Below are 4,672 nucleotides of genomic sequence, written 5' to 3' on the forward strand. Positions count from 1 at the left end.
AATTATTCGCAAGAGTGATTTGTAACCGTCTGAAGTTGGGCATTGGGAATGTGCTAACCAGCACTCAAGTATACGGAGTTCCGGGAAGATCGATGGCGCTCAACCTCTTCCTGATAAGAGACCTTCTTCGCTTTGTGACGAACAAGGAACTCCCACTTGCACTCGTATCAGTAGACTTAGATAAAGCGTTCGATAGTGCAAAGCACAACTTCCTGCACTATATCCTAGAGAAAGTAGGAGTGGCGGCCTGCGTAAGGGAAGCAATCAAAAGCATGTACAGTAAAACAACAACGCACATTGCGATTAATGGGTTTCTTTCAGAACCCATTCCCATACGCAGAGGGGTTCGGCAAGGCTGCCCCCTTAGCCCCCTTCTTTTCTCTTTAGTACTAGAGCCTCTTCTAAAAAAAATTGATGAGACGCGCGCAGTAAGAGGAATACCGCTACCCTTAGGCTCCAAACAGAGCAAAACTATCGCATATGCCGATGACATTGTCGGAACCCTTAGGGATTCCGAATCGATTTACATCTTCTTCGGCATACTGCGAGAGTTCAGCGTGCTCAGTGGTCTTCACACCAACCCAGAAAAAACAAGAATCAAAATTTATGGGAAATTCGACCCTGCCAGTCTTCCGTATGGTCTGAAACCCACAACCGGCCCATTAACAATACTAGGAATTCCCTTCCTAGAGACCCCAGTGTTGCAAACACAAAACTTAATAGAAATATGTGCGAAAAACTCAAACCCTTCAGTCCCAACTACCTATCATTCGAAGGTAGAGCAACAGTTATCAAAACAGTCCTAAAACCGATGTTACTGCACACCATTAACCTCACAAACATCACAGACACACAAGACAACGCCATTCACAAACATATCACTAATTTTTTCTGGAACAACAGGAAACACGAGGTGCGCAGGGCCTTTCTCCATCTTCCCCCCACACAAGGGGGATTCGCCCTGCCAATCCTCAAATACTGCCACCTAACCAACACTGCTCAGACCATACGGAAAGCACTGGCATCAAATCACCCTTCCGGCAATCTGATTAAATACTTCTTAGGATTTTTCCTACCCTACTTCGGGATCACTGGCCACGCCGGACCATGTGCGGAGACGGTGCCTGAGTGGTACTACACAATATGCAAACTTTTCAAAAAATTGGCAACGGATGGAGTTCGAGTGCTTCAGCTCAGCCCAAACAAGCTGTACTGGAAAATTTTTGACAGCTTTGACTGGGAAAAGCCCGATCTGGGCACAAACGAAGAGGTGCTGTTCACCAACATAAAAAACAGCTGGGGGCAACCATTTCACAGGGACTTAGCCTGGAGAATCGCCTACGGCAGACTCCCGGTGAAACTGGTAAAATCAGCCTACAACCCGCGACCATGCAACCCCTTCTGCGACGTCTGCGGTGCGATAGAAACCGAAGGGCACCTCTTCTTTCACTGCCCGCCAGCACAGCGTGTTTGGCACAGACTGGCTGAGGTGCTTGCGATCCCAGCGCTCACATTCGCCGAAGTAGTCTTTCTACAGTTTCCTCCCCCAGTAACCAAAAACAAGAAACACCTGATTTTCGTAATAAATGTGATTAAACACCACATTTGGAAAATCAGGAAAAAACACCTTCTTAACGAGGAGGATCGCATCTATCTCCGTGTTAAGAACTGTCTCTCAGCCTACCTCCGCCGCTTCCTGGAGCAGGAAAGGTACTTACGGGGAGAAGAGCGGTTCCTGAGGAGATGGTGCGATCCACCAACCATCTGCCAGATCATACAGGGGGGAATCCGGTTGTGTCTGCATCTGTAACACCTTCAAGTTGTAGGTGTTGACGCTATCTCGATCTTCCTTCCTGATCAGCGTTTAACCCACAGGTAGGTCTAGTCCTTTCGCAGTTGAAAGTTTTTCTGTCCCCAGGTTGGGGTTGACCTGAACAAACCCGGACTGCGAAGGCCAACATCGAGGTGGTCCCAAGCCCTTTTCAGGGCGGGGTCTTCCGGGCCAGGTCATCTCCCTTCTTTTCCTGGTTATACTGTTCTGGGTTTGCTCGGCAAACTCATTCCTCTATAGAATTGTCTTCCACATAGTCTTTAGATTTATTTACACTTGTTAAATTTGCTTAGTCTCTCCTTTTTTTTCCTTTTCAGGATTTTTCCTTTTAAAAGTGAAAAATCAACGACCGTTTTAGAAGCACCCTGGGGGGGTCAACAGCTAAAACAGGTCAGCTGAGGCCTCTTTTATCTACTCTACTACTATGCACTCTATCTTTATTTCCTCTCCTACTATCTGCTGAATCTCAGCCTATCTTACTCCACAGGCCAATGATGAGATACGTTGAACTCACAAAATTAATTAAACTTCAGGCCGATGATGAAGATTTGTTGAACTCACAAATTATTATTAAACTTTATTTCTGCTGTTGTTTGTTTGTCTTTTCGTTTTATTGTCCAGATTTCGCTTCCATACATTAAGACCGGTAGGGCTAATGTATTGTATACTTTTAACCTGGTTTGTTTTTGAACTAGGTTTGGTTTAAATATAGAGTTATATAGAGTTATTTTTAAATATTTTGCAATTTTTATGTTTATATCTTTTTCATTTTCATAAGTGATCATACATCCTAGGTAGTTAAATGAATTCACCTGTTCTAAGATCTTGTTATCTAATACTATTTTAGTTCTTGCTGGATCTTGTCCTTTAAAGGCCATAGTTTTTGATTTTTCCGTTGATATTATCATACCATAATCTTTGGATATCTCATTTAGATTTAAAATAGCTTTCTGTAAGTTATCTTCAGAATTTGTAATTATTATTTGGTCGTTGGCAAAGAGGAGAGTGTTTAAGTTCACAGTAGGAGAAAGTTTAATACCATCATGAAAATTTTTATTCCATTTTATTATTTCATTTAAGTAGATATTAAAAAGAGTTGCTGAGAGGGGACATCCCTGTCGGACCCTTTGGTTTATCTCTCTCTTATATGAGAGCTCGTGATTTAATCTTATTTGTATTTGATTATTTTCATATATACTTGTGATAGCTTTTAGGATATCATTTGGTATTTGTCTTTCTTTTAATATGTTAAATAATATGTTTCTTTTAACTTTGTCAAATGCTTTTTCAAAGTCAATAAATGCAGTATGTGTTTCTAAATTGTATTCTCTTCTTTTCTCTATTATTAATTTTAGGCAGAAGGCTGGGTCTATACATGATCGTCCTTTTCTAAATCCATTTTGTACCTCTAAAATAAAGTTTTCGGAATATTTCATTAGTTTGTTATTTAAGATTCTGCTGTATATTTTGTAACATGAATTTAGTATACTGATACCTCTATAGTTTTAGGGTCATCTCTATTACCTTTCTTAAAGATAAGAATCACAATTGCTTTTTTCCATTCTATTCGGGGGATACCAGTTGAGTAAATTTTATTTAAAAATAATAAGAGTCTTCCTTTGAATCTTGTTCCTGCGTATTTATATAGTTCTGAACCTAGCTTATCTTCTCCAGGTGATTTTCCGTTTCTTGTTTCTTTCAGGCTGATTTCTAATTCTTCTTCAATTATTTCCTTTTCATTTTCGTTAATTGTTTGCCAGTTGTCTTTTTTAAAATATTTGTCTGTCCACAGTTCTGTGTAGTAATTTAGAAATTCTTCTAATTTCAATTCAGTGTTTAATTTTATGTTTTCTTTGGTATCTGCATTAAGGCGTTACAAAATCTTAATATACATTGGGTCTTATTTTATATAAATCATGTTCTAAATTAGAAACAAATTTATTCCATGATTCTCTATGTCTTTTTCTGACTTCTCTTTTAGCTATGGCTCTTATTCTTTTATATTCTATTTCATCTTCTAATCTTTTACTGCTTAACCATTTGTGATAGGCGTCTTTTTTCTTTCATTGAATTTTTTGGTCTTTCCTAAGCTTTCATTTACTGCTGCATTTAGTATCGTTTTTATATTAAGCCATTCTATTTCTATTTCTTCTTTTTGTTTTATTTTATATTTTATCTAGATACTGGTTAATTCTTTGTTCATATAGTTATATATATATATATATATATATTATATATATATATTATATTATATATTATATTATACATATATAATATAATATAATATAATCTGCGGTAGGAGATGAAACATGGCGTCCTTTCAGCGTAATGAAGTGATCATTAACCATCTTTCTTTGGAATTATTTGAAAAGAGGAGCGCCAGTGCTAATGACAACCAGCTGCCCCTGGTGGCAAAAATTATGTATCCAGAATCTCTTGCTTGCGATTCTGCACAGTTCCAATTGAAACTATGTGCCATGAAGCAGGCAGATACCCTTTTTAAGAGTTAACAGCATAAATTATGGCATTAAAGAAAATATCATACAGAATATTGTATGGTGTGAGACAATAAATTAAATATTTAACAAATATTTAAGATATATTAATATGTACTAATTTATTTAACCATTGGCTATCATTTACAACTCTATTTTATATATTTAATTTTAATAACTTTCACATTATTTCAAATTTATCATACATTTTCACGAAAATTTTATGACTCGGGACAAACCTGTGAATCAGAATGAGAACATTGTTGCCATCTATCGCAATCTAACTGAACTAAAAAAAAGTGCGTTGAATAAAATACTTACAGTAGTATCAAAATATTTTAGTGCA

The 4,672-nt window shown here is 37.5% G+C and overlaps 1 non-coding gene across 1 annotated transcript; it reads right to left on the bottom strand.

The window, feature by feature from the left end:
• Positions 1-4,203: 4,203 nt before the first annotated feature.
• Positions 4,204-4,332, bottom strand: LOC150104134 (U11 spliceosomal RNA). Its single transcript, XR_016548757.1, has one exon. It is a non-coding gene; the product is annotated as a U11 spliceosomal RNA (small nuclear RNA).
• Between the last annotated feature and the right edge of the window lie 340 nt (positions 4,333-4,672).

Source organism: Typopeltis vanoorti, chromosome 8 (genome assembly GCF_054136105.1).
Source record: "Typopeltis vanoorti isolate ZY-2024b chromosome 8, IOZ_Tvanoo_1.0, whole genome shotgun sequence".
In the NCBI taxonomy this organism is placed as follows: Eukaryota; Metazoa; Arthropoda; class Arachnida; order Uropygi; family Thelyphonidae; genus Typopeltis; species Typopeltis vanoorti.